The sequence below is a fragment of the Pistacia vera genome, unplaced genomic scaffold (assembly GCF_008641045.1).
Source record: "Pistacia vera cultivar Batoury unplaced genomic scaffold, PisVer_v2 Contig40, whole genome shotgun sequence".
In the NCBI taxonomy this organism is placed as follows: Eukaryota; Viridiplantae; Streptophyta; class Magnoliopsida; order Sapindales; family Anacardiaceae; genus Pistacia; species Pistacia vera.
In genome coordinates this window covers 371,562-394,115 of record NW_022196224.1, presented here as the reverse complement: position 1 = coordinate 394,115, position 22,554 = coordinate 371,562, and the positions used below count along the sequence as shown (strand labels likewise).

The 22,554-nt window shown below is 37.8% G+C and overlaps 1 non-coding gene across 1 annotated transcript; it reads right to left on the bottom strand.

Moving 5' to 3' along the window:
* Positions 1-1,373: 1,373 nt before the first annotated feature.
* Positions 1,374-1,480, bottom strand: LOC116141777. The gene has a single exon (XR_004129884.1). It is a non-coding gene; the product is annotated as a small nucleolar RNA R71 (small nucleolar RNA).
* Between the last annotated feature and the right edge of the window lie 21,074 nt (positions 1,481-22,554).

Genomic DNA, 22,554 nt, shown 5'->3' with positions numbered 1-22,554 from the left:
ATTTGTGTTGTTGATTTAGCCATGAACTAACCCATTTTGGGTTAGGGTTTTGATTGTAGTTCGAATTTTAATGGGTTAAGTGATTGATTATTTTCTTTTCATATGATTGTGCTTTGATTGTGTGATTATTCTGCATTTACTGGTTTTATGTGATGAACATGATGAGATTGAGAAATGAATCATGTTAGGCTTCTTGGGTAATCACCATTGTAGTATTGGATGCTAGAGATAGATTCAAAAATCAATGAAATCATTGTAGGATTCTTATGCTTAATGAGCTTGGATTTGTTAACTTTCAAATTGTTGGGTGCAGAAAGTTGATAAGGAAGAGTAGGGAAACATAGCCTGAGAAGGTATGTTTAACACTTAGGAGTGTTCGATTTACAATCAATGCGTATGAGTATGAATTTAGTTTAATTTTCAGGTTTAACCCATAAAATCCGAATGAAGTCAAAACCCTACCCGTTTTACTTGAATTAATTGCTATCCGCGTTTTTCATCTTGCGTTAATAGTTAATTTCAGTTTAAAATTCATTGTTCAGTTTTTATTAGAACTAGCTCCCATCAATCCAAAAGAAATCAATTGCTTCAACTTGAGAATAGTAGGAAGCTTAGTGCTTAGCTAACAATCCTCGTGGGAACGATACTCACTCATCATTATATTACTTGCGCGATTAGTATACTTGCTACATATTGCATGTTGTAGGAAACACGCATCAAGTTTTTGGCGCTGTTGCCAGGGATTTGTTTTAAGTTAACATTGAGTTTTTCTATAGTTAGCTAGATTGGAGTTTTTATTTTGTTTTTAATTTTCAGTTGGTTTGTGGTCTCACTTTCCTTCATTTCTGTTTTTGCAATTTATGCGAAGAGCGACACGTCAACCAGTGGTTCCTGTTGATCTTGAGATTGAGAGAACCGTCAGACGACGTAACAGAGAGGGAAGAGAAAGAGAGGATATAGTTGTTGAAGCAGAAGAAATAGTTGTTGAAATGGCAGAACCAGAAAACAGGACACTGAGGGAATTTTCAGTTCCCATAGTGAACGGTAGTGGGTCAAGTATTACTAGACCTACGGTGCAAGCCAACAACTTCGAGAACAAGCCGGCAATCATTCAGATGATCTAGCAGTCAGTTAGATTTAATGGTGATTTGAAGGAAGATCTGAATGATCATATTGCAAATTTCTTGGAAATTTGTGACACCTTCAAGTCGAACGGAGTGTCGGATGACGCTATTAGGTTGAGGTTATTCCCATTCTCATTGGGGGATAAAGCCAAGGGGTGGTTAATGGTACTACCACCGGGAACTATCACAACTTGGAATGATCTAGCACAGAAATTCCTTACTAAGTTCTTCCCTCCAGCAAAATCGGCAAAATTAAGAAATGATATCACATCATTTCTACAAGATGAGTCCGAGTCATTGTATGAGGCTTGGGAGAGATACAAGGAGTTAATGAGGAAATGCCCACACCATGGCTTGCCAGTTTGGCTTTAAGTCCAAACTTTCTATAATGGACTGATGGGTAATGTGCAAACCATGGTGGATGTAACTTCACGAGGGGCCTTACAGAATAAGACACCAGAAGAGGCCTATAAGTTGCTTGAGGTTTCGGCAAGCAACAACTATCAAAGACCAAATGAGAGAGCAACACCAAGGAAATCTTCGGGTCTTCATGAAATTGATGCCTTTACAGCCATCTCAGCCCAACTCACGGCACTTCAGAAACAGTTGGAAACTATGTAGGTAAACTCTATCTAAGCACCTCAACTAACGTGTGATTTTTGTGCAGGAAACCATGTGAGCAGTGAATGTCAAGTTGGGAACACATTTGCTTTGTCATCTTCATCAACGAAGCAAGTGAATTACTTGGCAGGAAATCAGAGACAACCAAACAACCCATACTCCAACACATACAATCCGGGGTGGAGAAATCATCCAAATCTGGCTTGGGAAAATCAGAACCAGCAAAATATCAATGGAACCAGAAGACAGTTCCAAATAACCAACCAGGGGTGAATAATCAACCGGGAGATCCCAGAGTGACAAAGTTGGAAGATATGTTTGCGAAATTTATGCAAGAGACCACAGGATTCATGAATGAGACAAGGACGAATTTTAGAAATCAAGGGGCGTCCATTCGGAATCTTGAGGTACAGATGGGCCAATTGGCTGAGAAACTAAATGAGAGACCTCAAGGTTCTTTACCAAGCAACATGGTGACTAACCCACGTGAGCAAGCAAATGCTATAATTTTGAGAAGTGGGACAGTTTTGGAAGAGGTAGATCAAGCTATCAAGGAGGTTGAGCAAACCGGAAAGAAAGATTCAAATGAGGAAGTTGATGAAGAGATTGTTGCTGAAGAGAAACCAAGTAGTTTGGAGGAAGAGAAAAAGAAAAAGGATGAAAGGCAAAAGAAGAAGGAGAAATTGCCATTCCCCGAGATACCACCAGAGTTGGCACATCACACCCCACCCTTGCCTTTTCCTCAGAGATTGAAGAAAAAGAATCAGGATAAGCAATTTTCAAAGTTTATTGAAATTTTTAAAAAATTGCATATTAACATTCCTTTTGCAGATGCATTGCAGCAGATGCCGAGCTATGCGAAGTTCCTTAAGGAAATCTTATCAAACAAAAGGAAGTTAGACGATGAGGAAATGGTGATACTCACGGAGGAGTGTAGTGCCATCCTCCAGAAGAAGTTACCTCCAAAGCTCAAAGATCCAGGGAGTTTTACTATTCCTTGTATTACAGGAGATATTACATTTGATCGTGTTTTGTGTGATCTAGGAGCTAGTATTAATTTGATGCCTTTTTCTGTTTTCAGGAGATTGGGGATTGGTGAAGTAAAGCCAACGACCATGTCATTGCAACTAGCAGATAGGTCAATAAAACACCCGAGGGGGATAGTAGAGGATGTATTGGTGAAGGTGGGAAAGATAATTTTTCCAGCAGATTTTGTGGTGTTGGACATGGAAGAGGATAAGGAAATTCCTCTGATTTTGGGTCGACCATTCTTGGCCACGGGGAGAGACTTATTGATATGCAGGAAGGAAAGTTACTGTTGAGAGTTCAAGATGAAACAGTAACTTTCAATGTCTTTGAGGCGATGAAGTTTCCAGTTGAAACGGATTCATGTTTTAGTGTCGATATGGTGGACAAATTAGTTGAGGAATCTATGGAAGAAAATACCCCACAATTACCTGTACAAGCGTGTATAGCCAAATCAAAAAAAAGTAGAGGTAGAAGAGTCGGCGAGTAATGATTGTGCTAGGATGTTAGAAGCACTTCAACCGATTGATGAGAGTCAAAATGTTGAACTTGAGGAGTTTGATTTTGACAAAGAGAAGAAGAAGGAAAAAAATGAAGAACCTCCATAGCTTGAATTGAAACCTTTACCTTCCCACCTCAAATATATTTATCTTGGAGACTTAGAAACTTTTCTGGTGATTATTAGTTCAGGTTTGAGTACATTAGAGGAAGAGCAGTTGATTAGGGTGTTGAGGGAACATAAACTAGCAATTGGATGGACCATCTCGGACATTAGAGGAATCTCGCCATCATTTTGCATGCATAAGATACTCATGGAGGATGATTTTAAGCCTAGGTTGCAATCACAACAGAGATTGAATCATTCGATGAAAGAAGTGGTGAGAAAGGAGGTGGTGAAACTCTTAGATGCGAGGATTATTTATCCTATTTTCGATAGCCCATGGGTGAGCCCAATACAAGTGGTTCTGAAGAAATGAGGTATCACGGTGGTAAAGAATGAGAGTAATGAGTTGATACCAACGAGGACGGTGACGGGCTGGAGAGTATGCATTGATTACCGTAAATTGAATGAGGCAACAAGGAAGGATCATTTTCCATTACCTTTCATTGATCAGATGTTGGAGAGGTTGGCAGGACATGCCTATTACTGTTTCCTGGATAGGTATTTAGTATATAACCAGATTGCCATCGCTCCTGAGGATCAAGAGAAGACTACCTTCACTTGCCCCTACGGCACCTTTGCTTACCGAAGAATGCCTTTTGGGTTATGCAATGCACCAGCAACATTTCAAAGATGCATGATGTCAATCTTTGGAGACATGGTGGAACGATTTATAGAAGTCTTCATCGATGACTTTTCAGTTTTTGGTTTATTATTTGATAGTTGTCTAACTAATCTTTCTTTTGTTTTGCAGTGATGTAAGGAGACTAACTTGGTGCTCAATTGGGAGAAGTGTTACTTCATGGTCCATGAGGGAATAGTGCTTGGGCATAGGATCTCACAGGATGGAATAGAAGTTGATCGAGCAAAGACGGAAGTGATTGAGAAGCTGCCACCACCATCAAATGTCAAAGCAGTCCGAAGTTTCTTGGGGCATGTGGGATTTTACAGATGCTTCATCAAGGATTTTTCTAAGATTTCTAAACCCCTTTGCAATTTGTTGAATAAAGATGTTGTTTTTTTACTTTAATGATGATTGCATGCATGCCTATCTAACTCTGAAAAAATTATTAGTATCTGCACCTATTATCGCAGTTCCCGATTGGGGACTACCCTTCGAATTGATGTGTGATGCTAGTGATTTTGCTTTAGGGGTAGTTTTAGGACAGAGGAAAAACAAAGTGTTGCATGTAATTCAGTATGCTAGCAAAACACTCGTTAATGCACAATTGAATTACAGCACCACTGAAAAAGAATTATTGGCTGTAGTTTTTGCTTTTGACAAGTTTCGTTCTTACTTGTTAGGTGCCAAGGTGATCGTCTACACGGACCATTCAGCACTCAGGCACCTATTGGCAAAGCAAGAAGCAAAACCTTGGCTGATAAGATGGATTTTACTACTTCAGGAGTTCGAGTTGGAAATTCGAGACAAGAAGGGTTCGAAAAATGTGGTGGCTGATCACTTGTCGAGAATTGAAAGACCAATCAAGGGAAATGAGGAGGAAATGCCAATTACAGAAACATTTCCAGATAAGAAGTTGATGAGAGTAGAAGAAGCACCATGGTATGCGGATTTTGCAAACTATTTGTCGTCAAGGGTGCTCCCAAGTGGTATGACGTACCAACAAAAGAGAAAATTCTTCTCAGACTTGAAGTACTACTTTTGGGAAGAACTGTTTCTATACAGACACTGTACTGATCAAGTGATACGGAGATATGTCTCGGAGGAGGAGATGGAAAGCATTCTACGGCATTGTAACGAGAAGGAAGTAGGTGGCCATTTTGGGGGAGCTATAATAGCAGCCAAGGTTTTACAATCGGGGTTTTATTAGCCAACCCTCTTTAAGGATTCCTTCCGGATGATTCAAGAGTGTGACCAATGTCAACAGATGGGTAATATTTCAAAAAGAGATGAGATGTCGTTGAATAACATCCTAGTGGTTGAACTTTTTGATGTGTGGAGGATTGATTTCATGGGTCCCTTCCTAAGTTCTTTTGGGAACACATATATCTTGGTAGCGGTGGATTACGTGTCGAAATGGGTTGAGGCAGTTGCATTGCCGACTAATGATGCTAAGGTAGTCATTAAGTTTGTGAGAAATAATATTTTCTCAAGGTTCGGGGTACCACGGGCAATCATTAGTGATGGAGGATCTCACTTTTGCAATAGGCAAATGGATGCACTGTTGAGTAAGTATGGAGTGACATATAGAGTTGCAACACCTTACCATCTGCAAACGAGCAGGCAAGTGGAACTGTCGAATAGAGAACTCAAGGGGATTTTAGAAAAGACAGAATCTAGGAAAGATTGGTCACGAAAGCTGGATGATGCGCTTTGGGCATACCGAACCGCTTTTAAGACTCCGATTGGTATGTCTCCATTTAGGATGGTTTATGGGAAAGCATACCACTTTCCGGTCGAACTCGAGCATAAAGCATATTGGGCAGTCAAGCAGCTAAACATGGATTTGAAAGCTGCTGGAGAAGAAAGGATATTGACTTTGAACGTACTCGATGAGTTTCGTCTCGATGCATATGAGAATGCCCGGATTTACAAGGGGAAGACAAAAAGGTGGCATGACAAGCATATCTGGAAGAAGGATTTTGAAGTAGGGCAGAAGGTGTTGTTGTTCAATTCTAGACTTAGGCTTTTTCCCGAAAAACTAAAGTCTAGATGGTCCGGACAATTCACAGTGACAAGAGTTCACCCATACGGAGTGGTGAAAGTGTCACATGAAGAAAATGGCACCTTTATAGTAAATGGACAGAGATTGAAGCCCTACATAGTTAGGATGATGAGTTGCAAATCCACCCCAATCCGGCTTGACATCCCAACTTGAAGGATTGAGAGAGTCGAGCTATCGACTATAAACAAGCACTTCTTGGGAGGCAACCCAAGTGTTTTAATTATTTGTGTTTCATTTCGTTGTGTTTGAATTTGTTTGAATTCTTTATGATTTTGAATGATTTTTGATTGGTGTGTTTTTGGGTGTTTCAGGTGAAATTTTCAGAGAAGGAAAGGACACAAAATGCTCTAGACTTCGTCGGGGCGAAGAAGTTTTCTTCGCCATGGCGAAGCAATCGAAAACAAAAATGTCAGCCCCTGGAAGTTTTCGCCCTAGCGAAGGAATTGTCTTCGCCGCGGTGAAAAAAGTAGGATAAATTTTTGGAAAATTTTCTAAGGCATTGTCACCGCGGCGAAGAAAATTCTTTGTCGAGGCGAGTTGTCTCGGTCTGTTTTCGCCCTGACGAAGAATTTTTCTTCGCCGCGGTGAAACCTGGGTATTTTTTTAGGGTTCATGCATGAAGAACGTCGCCGCGGCGAAGCTTGTTCTTCGCCGCGGTAACTGTACTTTTCTATAAATACCCACTCTTCTTTTTCATTCTTCACGCAACTTTTCATTGTCACTTGAGAGAAAAATTTTCAAAATTCAATCTTTTGCCTTCCAAGTGCTTTTCCAACCAAAATTCTTACTCCCTAACCTTCCTTAACACCAAAACAACCCATTTCAACAACAATTTTCATGAAAATTTCACGAAAATTTTTGGATTAAAAATTTGGGGCTTTTCAATCTGGGCTGTTTCTGGTTCAATTGGTGGCAAATACTCTTTCATATTGGTAAGATCTCAAGTACCCAAAGCTTTTTATCGCACAATTTCAAGTTTTTAGTTGCAGATCTGAAAATTTTTGTTGCGATTGAGTTGTGGAATTTGGGTGATTTTGAGCGTTGATTTTGTTAGAGGAAGAGTAGTTCGTGCATTGGGTGATTGTGAGGAGTGTGGGTTTTTGAAAAATTGGAGTGTTTGTGTGGATTTGAAAAAATTTTAGTTTGGGGGTAAAGCGCAAATTTTTGGAAGTGTTGTTTGTTTTTGCAGAATTGAATTGGTTGTGTAGAACAACTAGGTTTGAATTATTGGGATATAATTTTTGAGTGAACTTGAATTGTGAACAATGCCTGCCAAAATTAAGCATCCATACAACGGTAAGGGTAAGGGCAAAGGAAAGAATGTTGACAACCGTTTTGTTAATGAGGAAGCCCGTAAAAGGTATGAGGAGGCAATCCAAAAAGATAAGGGTATTATTCCTGAGCGCGGATTGACCGCGAGTCAGTCCTTGGACTGGAGTAGAGGGAGACGTTGGGAGATGTTTATGAGTGCTCCTGCACAACCGGCTATGGAGCCGCTAGTAAGGGAGTTCTATGCCAATCTCCCGGATTGTCAGGAAGGTACAGTCTTTGTAAGAGGGGTTGACATGCCATTTACGGAAAGGGTAATCAATGAGTTCTATAACCTAAATGAAATTTTCTAGGATGAATACATACAGTTTAAGAGATCATGGTTTGAGGACAGTATCATCCTTCCGGTCATTGCAAAACCGGATGCAAATTGGGCAGTATCGAACAAATAGAAGAAGACTCTCAAAGGAATTCAGTTGACATTGATGGCTCGACTGTGGCAATATTTTGTCAGTGCGAAATTGATGCCAGAATCGCACTACAGCACAGTTACTCACGAGAAGGCAGTATTGCTTTACTCTATTGCCACAAGGAAGAGAATCGATGTGGGAGACATGATCTGGAATAGCATTAAGCTAGCCTCCAAACCAAGGTCAACAAGTTACGGTTTCCCACATCTCATCACAGCCTTATGCCTTAGAGTTGGAGTCGAGGTTCAGGATGACGAGCACCGTATTCATGCTGCCCCAGTTCTAGACTCAGAGTATTATAGGAAGCACCTTGACCGTCTGGAAGCTGATCAACCACGGGTAGGAACGAAACGGAAGAGAACCACACAAGGCCTTGCCACATCCTCCAACTCCACAGCTACTCAGAAAGAGATGATGCAGCAGATGATGGGTATGATGCAATGGATGGTAAATCGTCAGGATTGGTTGGTTAAGCAGACCCACATGATGTATGAGATGCAGAAGAATAGCTTTAAAGAGCTCAACGTTGACACTTCTGCATACCAATGGACCGACTGGGACTTAGATGTGTGGATAGGCTCCGAGGAAGAAAAGGAAGATAAAGAAGATGAGGAAGAAGAGGAAGAAGAAGAATGAGCCGGAGCACCTGTTTTTGTTTTTTTCTTTATGTTATTTCTTTTTTTTTTTTTTTTTTTTTTTTTTTTTTTTTGATTTTGTTCATTTTAAACATTAAACTCGGTTTTATTTTTGTTTTAGAATTTGCTTAGTTGTTTTAGTTTTCTTTTAATTTGTAGTTGTTGCAAAGACGAGATTAGGTTGTAATATTTTCAAGTTAGTTTGTGAAATTTTTCTAACACAAGGGACACCATAGTTTCAATTGTTTTGACAGATTATGGGTGATGAAAAGTCCGAGACCGGGTGTGCATTGTGGAGCGACACTTCACGGATTGACCAGGGAGCTTTCTCGTACCTTTGTTCTTTTTGATTTTCTATTCCTGGTTTATGCATAATGGAACATTAGGGACAATGTCAGGTTTAGTTTGGGGGTAGGAAATAGAAATAAAACCTAGTTTAAGGGTATATTGGTTGGAAACCAGAACCCGCATTAAAAACTGCCTAGCAGTACTTGGCAACCTCTAGTTTAACAACGCCACATACACCTTAAACGGGGGAAAAAAAAAAATTCTTCTTTAGTTTGATTGTTTTTGCCGATGATGAATTGTATAAATCAATGATGAGAATAGGGTTGTTGCAATTTTATTGTTGAGAAATGTTAAGCATTACTTCAAGTTTATGTTTATTGACTGGATTTTGATTAAGGTTTGTTGAGTGGTTCAGCCACAATTTTCATTTATTTCGGCATTCTTAGATTCATTTTATGTGGTTAGGTGAAGTTTGATAATGTTGGTGGACTCTAGAACCTAGTAGAGAAGTGCTTGAGGCAAAATTCTAGGATTAGACATGGTTGAGAAGATGATTTAGGCATTCTTCGAAACGTTTGAGCCTTTCTAGCCGACCCATGAATGAAATTGTCCCTAGTCACCCATTTGAGCTGTATGAATTTTATTGCTTTATTTTTCTTGGAAAACAACAAAATTGTCCAATCCTTATACCCTAAACACTTTATCGTACCCTTAGGAGAATTCGGTCCTAATGCAAAAGAAAGAGTTTACGAATGAGCCAAACGAATAGTTTAGGGGTTAGGAGAAGAGGAATAAAAACAAAAGAGGTAGTCACCTCAATTCAATTGAATTGTTGTTTTCTTTTAAAAAAAAAAAAAAAAAAAAAAAAAACGAATTCTGCTTAGTTTAAGGGTATACCGGCTGGAAACCAGAACCCACCTTAAAAAATACCTGGCAATATTTTGCAACCTCTAGTATAACAATGCCACGTACACCTTAAACGAAATTCCCCCGCATTTATGGTTTCCGGAATAAGAAAAATACAAGTTTGAGGGTTGCGAATTAGTGGACATTTCAATTGGTGGGTAAGAAGAAATGGAGTTCGATTTGATGTCAGTTTTTGCATTAGGAAAACCGAGTTTTCTTACTTTGTTATTCCTATCCTTTTTCTTGGAACCCACTACCCGAGCCTAACGTTACAAGCTTTTAAAGACCTTTTGATTCTTATCTTTGTCTAGTCCTCATTAGTGGAGAGTATTTCGATATTTAGGCTTATGGAGTCTGCCACCATTTGATAAACTTCACATTTCTGCATAAAATAATCCGGGAAATTGGAATGTGGATTGAAGTGGGGATCACCTACTTGGTGGACTAATTGAGGAAGATAGTCGATATAGCTTATAACTTCTTGGAGTGTTGAACATTTCCTGATAATAATTTTTCAACAACTTTTGAGACTTGTGTAATTTCTAGGCAATTCGTTTGTTGAATGTGAGTCTTGTTGGTTTTTGTTCATTTTTCAGTTTTGATGTGTGTGTGTTTTGTGTTTTTGTTCGTAGTTGTTGTTTCGTTCCCTTTAGTTTTGTACCGTATGCTCAAGGATGAGCATATGTTTAGTTTGGGGGTATTTGATAATCCGTGGATTATACCGTTTTCATTAGACTTTTTAGTCGGATTTCAGGTACTTCCTAGTTCATTTTAACCTGAATCGTTGCTTAATTCTTTACATTTCGTGTTTTAGGTTAAAATGGTCATTTTGAGCAAATAAGGACAAAATTGGAAATTCTTAACTCAGAAGTAAGCGGATCTCAAAAGTTCGGAGAGTTCTGAAGCAGAATAAAGCACTATGAAGCTCGCTTCCAAGGGAGAGCACCGAAGATCGAAGAATCAAGCGAAGATACAAGCAGAGTGGCAACTCTGTAATTTCAGAACTTTTCAAGAAGCTTCGCATTCTTCGCTGCGGCGAAGTACGCCAGACACCAACATGTCTGCTTCTCTCTTCGCCGCGACGACGGTCGTAAATTCCAGTTTTGTAAAACGCACAGTTTTACTTTGTACGTGTTTTGCTGGGGAATTTGGGCGAGGTATAAAAGAAAACACTTAGCCTTTTTCCAAGAAGTCGAATAGGGTTTAGAGCAGCATTTACTTTTTTTTAGAGTTCATTTTTGAGAAATTGTGAGGTTGAACAAGGGTTAAGATTCGATTTCAAACCAGAGGATTCATCATTTAGGGAAATTTCTTTTCTTTTCTTTTATTTTCATTATGTTGAACTTTAATATTTTCGTTTCTTTCATTTGTGTTGTTGATTTAGCCATAAACTAACCCATTTTGGGTTAGGGTTTTGATTGTAGTTCGAATTTTAATGGGTTAATGATTGATTATTTTCTTTTCATATGATTGTGCTTTGATTGTGTGATTATTCTGCATTTACTGGTTTTATGTGATGAACATGATGAGATTGAGAAACGAATCATGTTAGGCTTCTTGGGTAATCACCATTGTAGTATTGGATGCTAGAGATAGATTCAAAAATCAATGAAATCATTGTAGGATTCTTATGCTTAATGAGCTTGGATTTGTTAACTTTCAAATTGTTGGGTGCGGAAAGTTGATAAGGAAGAGTAGGGAAACATAGCCTGAGAAGGTATGTTTAACACTTAGGAGTGTTCGATTTACAATCAATGCGTATGAGTATGAATTTAGTTTAATTTTTAGGTTTAACCCATAAAATCTGAATGAAGTCAAAACCCTACCCGTTTTACTTGAATTAATTACTATCCGCGTTTTTCATCTTGCGTTAATAGTTAATTTCAGTTTAAAATTCATTGTTCAGTTTTTATTAGAAATAGCTCCCATCAATCCAAAAGAAATCGATTGCTTCAACTTGAGAATAGTAGGAAGCTTAGTGCTTCGCTAACAATCCTCGTGGGAACGATACTCACTCATCATTATATTACTTCTGCGATTAGTATACTTGCTACATATTGCATGTTGTAGGAAACACGCATCATTGCCCGAAATCTACAAGCAAGATCTCTACTTGAGTTTGTTCAATCTCAAGCAAGGAGATAAGAGAGTAGAGGAGTATATAAGGGAATTTGAAGCTTATGATGAGGAGTGACATTCCAAAAGAAAATAAGCAAACTATCACTAGATTTTCAGGAGGTTAGCAAAAGGAAAAAGCTCACAAAGTGAAGTTACAGCGTTAATATTCATTTAGGGATGTATGCCAGCTGGCTAACAAGGTGGAGAAGCAACTACAAAGTTTGAAGCTCTTGGCCCCAAAGACGTACTTTAAAGGCAGCACCAACTATAAGGGATTTCTATCTTATTCCAAACCTATGTCAACCCTACAAAAGACGAAGGTACGAAAAAGATGAATGAAACTACTAAGGAGAAGCCATGGTTTGTGACTCAAGGAGGTACTTAATGAGACTTAAAGGACAAGAAATGTTTCAAATGTCATGGCTATGGCCACTTCCAAGCAATTGTTGAAGAGGGTATGTTAATCAAGGAGATACAAGAGATTGAAGAGGTTGTCCAAGAGGAAGAGAGTGAAAAGGAGGAGTCCGAAAGTGGTGAAGAGATTGTTGAAGAAGCTGATATAGAAGATGCCTTGATTTTGAAGAGAGTTTTGCACGCACAAGTTGATTCCACCAAAGGACAAAGGGGAAATTTGTTTCAAGCCCGTTACACCATCAAACGGAAGGTATGTTCGATTATAATTGATAGTGGAAGTTGTACTAATGTAGCCTCCACCACCCTTGTCGAAAAATTGAACCTTCCAACCCAAAATCACAGCCATCCTTATAAATTGCAATGGTTGAGCAATGGGAGCACCACAAATGTCACCAAAGAGGTTGTAGTTCCATTTTCCATAGGTAAAAGATATGTTTATGAGGTGGTATTTGATGTGATACCCATGGATGCTTACAACTTGTTGTTAGGGAGGCCTTGGCAATATGATAGGGAGCTTTTTCATGATGGGAGAAAGAATGCCTACACCTTTAGGTTCAAAAAGAAAACCATCACCTTATCCCCTTTACCACCCCAACTAACACTTCCCACACCTACATCGCCCAAACCCAATAACCCATAAAAGAGTTTATTCCTAAATGCCAACCAAGTAGAAAAGGCCCTTAATAACCAAAAACTTGTCCTAGCATTACTCATAGCCAAGAGAAAAGAAACCCAAGAGAAAGAGATTCATCATTTAGTCCAACCCTTACTACATGAATTCCAGGATGTCTTTCCTGAAGAGCTACCACTAAGGTTACCACCATTGATAGGGATTGAGCACTACATTGATTTATTACCCAAGGCACCCTTACCAAACAAACCAGCCTATAGATGCAATCTAGAGGAGACAAAAGAGTTGCAAAGGCAAGTTGATGAGCTGGTTAGCCATGGGTATATGAGAGAGAGCATGAGCCCTTGTTCGGTTCCCGCATTGTTAGTGCGGAAGAAATATGAGAGTCATAGAATGTGCGTGGATAGCCGAGCTATAATCAACATCACAATCAAGTATAAGTATCCCATACTTGGGCTTGATGACATGCTTGATGAGTTACATAGTTCCAACATCTTCTCCAAGATCGATCTTCGACAAGATCGATCTTCGAAGTGGATACCACCAAATAAGAATGAGAGAAGGGGATGAATGGAAGACAGCCTTCAAGACAAACGGAAGGCTTTATGAGTGGATGGTCATGCCCTTCGGCCTCTCCAATGCACCAAGTACCTTCATACGGATGATGAATGAGGTACTAAAACCTTTCTTATGCAAATTTGTGGTGGTTTTTTTTTTATTATATACTAGTGTATAGCCAATGTGAGGGTGAGCATGTTAGCCATCTTAGGCAAGTGTTTGATATCTTGAGGAAGTAAAGGTTGTTTGCTAAGATGGAGAATGTGAGTTCTTTATGAGGAGAATTGTGTTTCTAAGCTATGTAGTTTTGGGTGAGGGTATAATGGTTGATCAATCAAAGGTGGATCAATTAGGAGCTAGCCTGAACCTAAAACCATTAGTGAAGTAAAGAGTTTTCATGGTTTAGCTTCTTTCTATAGGAGATTTGTGCCCAATTTCAATACTGTTATGTCACCTACTACCGAGTGTTTAAAGAAAGGAAATTTTGAGTGGACAAAAGAGGCAAGTGAGGCATTTGAAGCAATCAAGAAGAAGTTTTGTGAAACACATTTCCTAGCTCTACCTAATTTCAACAAAGTATTTGAGGTTGAGTGTGATGCAAGTGGAGTTGGAATAGGGGCAATCTTTACTCAAGACAAGAGGTCATTAGCATACTTTAGTGAGAAGCTCAATGAGTTTAGGAGGAAATATAGCACTTATGATAAGGAGTTATATGCCATTATTAAGGCATTAGACCACTAGAGTCACTACTTAAGGCCTAAACAATTTGTGCTTCATTTGGATCACCAAGCTCTTAAGTTAATCAATGGGTACAATAAGTTGAACTCTAGGCATGCCGAATGAATTGAGTTTCTTCAATCTTTCTCATTTGTTTCCAATTACAAGTAAGGGTGCACTAATGTGGTGGCTGATGCGTTGTCAAGAAGGTACTCCATCCTTTCCATTGTGGATAGAAGAGTACTTGGGTTTAGTATGATAAAGGTGCATTACAAGCAAGATGAAGAAATGGCCGCAATCATGGCTAAGTTCACTAAGGGCAGTTTTGAAGATTATATGGTCCAAGATGGATTTTTGTTCAAAGACAATAAGTTATGTGTGCCTCATGGGAGTTTTAGAGAGTTTTTTGTGAGAGAGGCGCATAGAGGAGGGCTTGCCTGTCACTTTGGGGTTACCAAAACAGTGAAAGTTCTTAGGGAGCATTTCTATTGGCCAAAGATGCTTAGGGATGTGCAAACCATAGTGGTTAGATGTGGAGTTTGTCATAAAGCCAACAGTCATTTCAAACCAGGGATTTATACTCCATTGCCAATTCCTAATCAACCTTGGGAAGACCTGAGCATGGACTTCATTATTGCCAAGAACTCAAAGAGGTAAGGATTCCATAATGGTTGTTCTTGATAGATTCTCTAAAATGGCACATTTTAGTGCATGCAATAAGACCAATGATGCATCACATGTGGCTGAGTTGTTTTTTAAAGAAATTGTGAGGTTGCATGGTGTACCGAGAAGCATTATGTCAGATAGGGATACAAAATTCCTTAGCCATTTTTGGAGGTCTTTATGGAGTAGATTGGGTACCAAACTCTTATTTAGCACTTCCCATCACCCCCAAACTAATGGTAAAATCGAGGTCACCAATAGAACTTTAGGGACCATTCTAAGAACCTTGGTGAATAAGAGTTTGAGAGATTGGGACAACAAATTAGCTCATGCTGAATTTGCCTACAATCGGACTCGTAGTGCTACCACCAACCATTCCACATTTGAGGTCCTTTATGGTCTTAACACCATCACTCCCATAGAATTAAGTGCCTTACCCCTTGACATCCAAGTGAATCTTGATGCTAAAGAGAAGGCAAAGTCTATGAAGAAGCTACATGAGTTAATTAGGGCCCAAATAGCAAATCCAATGAAGCTTATAGAAGGAGAGCCAACAAGCATAAGAAGCCCACTTATTTCCAACCGGGTGACCTTGTGTGGGTTCATTTGAGATATAGAGGTTTCCTTCCAAGAGGAAAAGCAAACTAGCACCTAGAGCCGATGGACCTTTTGAGGTTCTTGGAAGAGTTGGGGATAATATATACAAGATTGATTTGCCCTCTAAAGTTAATAATGTTTCGGCTACTTTCAACATTGGAGATTTGTCTCCTTACTTGGAAGATAGAGAACTTTTGGATTTGAGGAAAAATCCTTCTCAACCCGAGGAGGATGATGAGATTCTAGGCCCAAATGATTCCTTGGTTGCACAAGAGTTTCCATTGAAAAATCAAGAAGCCCAAGTTTTGCAAGGTGTGCACCATTCAGCCCAATCACTCAAGGAAGTTCACAAGCTTGTCCATGGAGTGCTAAAGGTCCAAGTTATTTTTCAAGGCCTTTTTAGTGGCCCAAACTGTGGGTATCAAGTGTGGAGAGGTTTATTGGCCCAAACCCAATGACTGGATGTTATTTGATTCAAATAGATGAAGGTTAGCCAAGCTAATTAGAGTTAATTTAAGGGAGTGGTTGTCCTTTAGCATTAAATGTTATGGCATATTGTATTTAAATGAAAGGTGGAGAACTAAGCCCTTAATTTTTTTGTGTAATAATTTGTATTTTTTTGTAATATTTGTAAAGGGGAATTCCCCATATTTGTGATGCCTATATAAAGGCAACTCTCTCATTTTTGCGAGAGTTTCCATTGAAAAATCAAGAAGCTCAAGTTTTGCAAGGTGTGCACCATTCAGCCTAATCACTCAAGGAAGTTCACAAGCTTGTCCATGGAGTGCTAAAGGTCCAAGAAATTTCTCAAGGCCTTTTTATTGGCCCAAACTATGGGTATCAAGTGTGGAGAGGTTTATTTGGCCCAAGCCCAATGAATGGATGTTATTTGATTCAAATAGATGAAGGTTAGCCAAGCTAATTAGAGTTAGGGACATGGATCCTTAATTTAAGGGAGTAGTTGTCCTTTAGCATTAAATGGTTATTGCCTATTGTATTTGAATGAATGGTGGAGAATTAAGCCCTTAATTTTTTGCTTGTAAGTTCTTGCCTTTTGGTTCCCATTTTCCCATTCTTGGTTTGGCTTGTGTGTGTGTAATCCTTGCCCTAATTTGTGAGTTGTCTTGGATGGTTGATCTTTGGGGATTATTTGTTAGAGTAGGTGCCCTAGAGCCAATCAATTATTGTAGAATTGACTCTTTGTAATAATGTTCATTGATCAATAAAAGGCATTTTATACTATATCGCGTAAATCATCATTGTATGTATTGATATATGTCCTTAGAATGGTATAACCGTGATGAGGGTATCAAGTGTTTCAAATCTTGATAGTGAGAACCCTATGAGCACATATAGTGGCCATTCTAGAAACGTCTGTAGCCCTAGTATTATTCTGAAGTAAGGGCACTGATAATATGGTAAGGCTATCATAGTGTTGAATGACCCTGTTGAAAGGCAGTGACTGATCTCATTTGTTAAGGTTGTTTGGTGACAACCTGGTGCAACACATGGGTGCTTGCTGTAGGCAAGTTCACTGGACTGACCCAGCAGAGGATTCCATATGGATGATAAGCCCAGTGTCTATTGAATAAATCCTCTAACGAATGGTGATGCATGTGATCCTTAGACTTGAGATCACCAGAGCGCCTTGTGCACCGATTGGTGTAGTTTGACACTAGCCTAACGCAGTTCTATTCAGAGCTATCAATACGGTGGTGATTGGCTGCATCAAGAAGTGTATCAAGACTATGGTGGATAGACAGAGGATTCATCACTCCGGGTACGGGAGAAGTTATCTCATGGCGCAATTCAGTAAATGGCAATGACACTAAAACTGTGGCCACAGTGGGATTGAGTTGTTGCTCTATCCAATTTATAATACAGGTCATTGGTCCAGTAACTGAATACACAATATCGAGAGTAACTGAAGGTTGACACTATTTATATGCCTCGGTCTCGTCGAGATAACGGATGATGAAAAGATCGAATTGTATGGTAACCATATCGTTGATAGGTAGCTACTTTGCTGAATCCGAATCTATCGGGTGGCCATGATGCCTTGCTAGGGGCGAATCTTCGTCTGTGTTTAATGAGACGATTAATTGGTGTTAATCGTGACACTACACACTGCCGGTAAGATCAGGAGCCTATGGGTCACACACATAGAAGATAATTTAAGACTCAGGAAGAAAGAAGGGCGTTTTCATCTTTTTAGGCAAAAAGGGTATTTTGGTAATTTCACAGTGCAATTAAATTTGCTGAGGTCATAACCTTTATTTAATTTGTTAGAAAAAATTAAATAAGTGAAATTACATTTAAATATGTGTTAGCGTATATTTAAATATATTATCATTATTGTTAAATGTTAATATATATATTTATTAAATATATATTAATTGATTTTAATTGAGATAATGATGAACTAAAAATTAAAATATCTAATTGGGAGTATTTGGAAACAAAGGGTGTTTGGGCTGGAGCCCAAGCCTATTCCATAAGGGAATAGGGCAATTAAACTTATACTATATAAGTAAAAGTTTAATTGAGAGAAAAAGAGATGTTTTTCATTTCATTCTTTTGATCGAAAAGAGAAAACCCACAGCCCTAAAAACACTCCCACGCCAGACTTGGTTTTTGATTGAAAATCAAATACTCTTCATTTCTTCTTTGTTCTTAAGGCTAAAGAGGATCTAGCAAATCCCTCTTTAGTTCCTTGCGATTATCTTCGTGTGAACTACATTGGTTCGATCCTACAATTGGGTCAGTAGCAAAATACATTCAGAAACAAAGTTGGAGGAGCCTCCAAACTTGCGTATGATTTCTTAAACTCTAAACTGATTTTCTGCAGATTCATATTTTGATATAAACTATAAATTTGTGCCTTGATCTTAGTGCTATGGAACGATCCATGTTGTTATTAATTTTTGTTTTCTGTTGCCTCAATGGATCATTTCCTAACATTATTAGTATGTTAAGATTGATGATTTAAGGTGTTAAAAGAGATTGGAAGTGCTTGACTTTGTCTTGGCCGAATGAGTGCGTGTTGAAGCTTGTGTGTTTTAGAGATAGATTGTTATGTGTATGGTTGTGGTGAGATGAAATAGGAGTTGGAGACTTGATTTCATATCAGAGTGCATCATGGATTCTAAGGTTATTAAAAATCTTGCCGCCATTATTTATGAGCCTACTGGAACCATCACCACTAGCATCTTTGCCATTGTTATTTGTCTTGTTTTTTTGAAGAAGCAGGTACCTATAAAACTCCTCCCCAGTCAGGTACCTTCTAGATATCCCTCAATGAGAATACAGAGAATTCATGTCTAGGGAACGAGTTGTATTTATAAAACCTATGCAAGAATAATAATAATGTCTGAAACATTATTATAAGATGTATCGCAGGATCAAAATTTGTACATTTTAAAATAAAAATAAAAACTTAAATTCATTTGGGCATCAATCAATCAAAACATATTAATGCTATTTTCATTCATATGGTGGAAGCTTCAAAAAGGTGTTTAAAAAACATTTGTCATTTACATTATTTACATCAAGATGACAATAAATTATCTCCTCTCACGCATAGCCTTGCTGTCTCTAGCATCCCTCGCTTTTGGATTACCTGTAAAACATTCAACCATGAAAGGGTGAGAGCTAATCGCTCAGTAAGGAATGATCCATTTAATACCAAGTATGTTATTTAACATTCATTCAAACACATTTATTCACATACCACACGTCTTTAGCATCTAAGTATGGTTCTTTTTCTTTACTAACTCATATACTTTTCATCATCTTCCTCATGGTCATATAAAACATCAAATGTACACACACAAATAAATATGTAAACATAGTGCACACACATCACATGTCATGACGTAATATCTAAATATCATCTAACGTTAGTACAAATCATCTCATAATGTAAATAACATCACAACTCATGTAATGCAACTAAATGCATATGAATCATCCAACGTCAAGCCGATCAAACTTTTCTTAGCGTCTTAAGCACTTCATATCATCTAGCCTCAAATTCATCTAGGGCTCTTATCACTGAGAGGCATGCTTATGCGTTATTTAGCATCTAAAGCATATATTCATCTTTCCTTTCATCTAGCCTCAAATTCATCTAGAGCTCATATCATCGGGAGGCGCGCTTACGCGTTATTTAGCATCTAAAGCATATATTCATCTTTCCTCAACCGATATACGAGGATATGCTTACGCGTTTTCCATTCTATCTATATGTTTCTCTAACATTTTATGGCATGTAAATACATGTTTTAGTGAGCTTAATACTTTTGATTCATGTATGGATTATCAATCCATTTACATTACCTCTTGCTCACATTCATCATCTTGAAACATATATTATGTAATACTCACTCTCTAGCTAGAATACTCGGAAAATAACAATAAAACTCACAAAATATATATAAGAAAATATACATGTAGATGAGTATAAAATAATGGGCCCATAACTAATTTTTCTTTAAATACAAATCTTTATAAAATATAATAAAGTCACAAACCTCAACTCGACAGTGTTGCCCAACCCTTCCATTGCATGATGTTCCAAGCGACTGCATCTCACCTATTGCTTGCAAAAACATTGAAAACAACGGGGTGAGCACTAATTGCTTAGTAAGTAAACCCGCTATGCTACTCTTCTCTCTCCGTTGCTTAAATTCTGAATTTCTTTCCTTACATCACACCTCTCTGTTCTTCTCTGTTCTTTCTCTATCTTTATTCTTTCTCTATTCTTTCTCTGTTCTTTCTCGATTCTTTCTCTATTTCTAATTTCTCACTACTCATGCTCTCTATTCTTTCTCTGTTCTTTCTCGATTGTTTCTCTATTCTTTCTCTATTTCTAATTTCTCACTACTCATGATAATAGGCATGGTATCATGCATAGGTATGATGCAAATGCACAAATGCATAAAATGTGCATTTTCTTTTATGTTTTTCTATTCTGTTTTATGTTTCTTTTCTCTGTATTTCTTTCTTTCTTTCTTTTCTAGTCTTTCTTTTTCTATTCTTTCTTTCTTTCTATTGTTTCTTTCCTTTTTTCTGTTCTTTCTTTATTTCTATTCTTTCTTATTCTCTTCTTTTCTTTCTTATTCTCTTGTTTCTATTCTTATTCTCTTCTTTCTATTCTTTTCTTTCTTATTCTTTTGCCGATCAGACTCGGTTAAAGCATGGATTCGAAACCCTGGCCGTGTGAGTGAGTATAGTCCTCATCTACATGCACTCTTACGGACTGTAAAAATTCTTCTTCTTAAGCCGCTCACTAAGGGCGGCATGCATGTAGGAATATTCTTCTAGGTACAGTCCTCATCCACATGTACTCTTATGGACTGTACAAATTCTTCTACTTCTTAGGCCGCTCACTAAAGGCGACGTACATGTGGGAATATTCTTCTTCTTGTCACTCATGGGTTCCCCATCGCAACAACCTTCTTTTCTTTTATCTTTCTACACTTCTTTAGATAAAATTTCAGATTTGAACTTCTTTAATATTCTCATTTCTTTCTCTTTACTCTTTAATGTTCTTGAATGCTTTTTCATGCTCTTAGGAGTATGTATGCATGTAGATGGGTTCATGCTTATAATTCTTTCTAAATTCACATGTTTAGATGCAATAATGCAATATGGAATGCAAACATGTCATTCTCTACCATCTACAAACTTATCTCAATATAACACATAATCATACTCATACATGCACTTCTCTTTGACATTTCATCAAACAACTTATGTGCACAACACAAGCTCTAATTTGACTACACTTCTACTCCTTTTCTAAGCCACCAAAAATTTGGAATAAAATCTTATAAGATTAACGTCAAACCTGTCCAATATGTACACTTCATAATTTCTACTCCAATTCTTCCATAATTCATCCAAACTCTCATCAAACAACAAAAACACAAACATTACTTCGCATGGATAAATTCTAACCATCATTCAATATCCATTCCATCAAAAATTCTTCATATATAAGCATATACATGCATAAAAGAAATTCTCTACAATTCATCCACTCTCTTTCTCTTTGTTCTTTAATGTTCTCATATATGTATATGTGCATTGAAATATGCTCATTCTTTGCTATTCTTTCTAAATGCAAATGTGAGAATGTGAGAATGCATTATGGCATATAAAGATATCATTATGGAACTAGTATGCCCTACCAACAACATTCCCATACTTGAAATCAATCATAGATTATTAGACTAAAAATAACTAATAAATTGGAGGTACTTTTGAGGTTGTCATTCTGCGCAGGTCATATTCAAGAAGGCATAACTCGAGATATACACATCGGATTGCTATGTCTTGGCCTCATTTTAAAGCTTAGAGAAAGGGCTACAACTGTTATGTTTAGGTCTCAACCCAGTTCGATGGGTAAGATGCTCAAAAATTACTCAGAAGGTCACAGATTTGACCGGGCAACCATGGTAACATGTTTTCTCTTAGGATTTTCATCAAACAATTCATATGCACATGCTACTACCATGTTGGCTACACTTCCACAACTCTCTAATTCAACCAAATTGTGAGCCAAAAACTCACTAAATTGAGTATCATAAGGTCACAGATTTGACAGGGCAACCATGGTAACATGTTTTCTCTTAGGATTTTCATCAATCTCACATAACCTACACTACTTCTCATGGCTAGAATTTATACATCAATAAGCATAAAAACAGCCCATATTCTCTCATACCATCAATACAAACATGCAAAAAAATTCATTCAACAAAGTCTTGCTCAATTAAGTTCAAATTAGGTTACTTACCTTGAATTTGAGCAACTCCAATACTATACTCTCTCTTTGGTAGAATTCCCTCCTTCTCAAACCCTAACATATACAACCATAAGAATTCAAAAATTTTAAATTTAATCCACTTCTTGGTGCAAGTCTTACCTTTGGATGCTTAGGATTGAAAATCTATCAAAAGTTAGCCAAAATCCTATGAATTCTTTGGAAATTTAATGAAGAAATTTGGAGAGATTGGTTTGAGAATGGCTTGAATGGGGTAAGTGGCTAGGGTTTCTCTTCTTCAACTCTTAATATCATAAAATAATATATATATATAATATATATATATATATATATATATATATATATATATATATATAATATATATTTCCCATTTTACCCT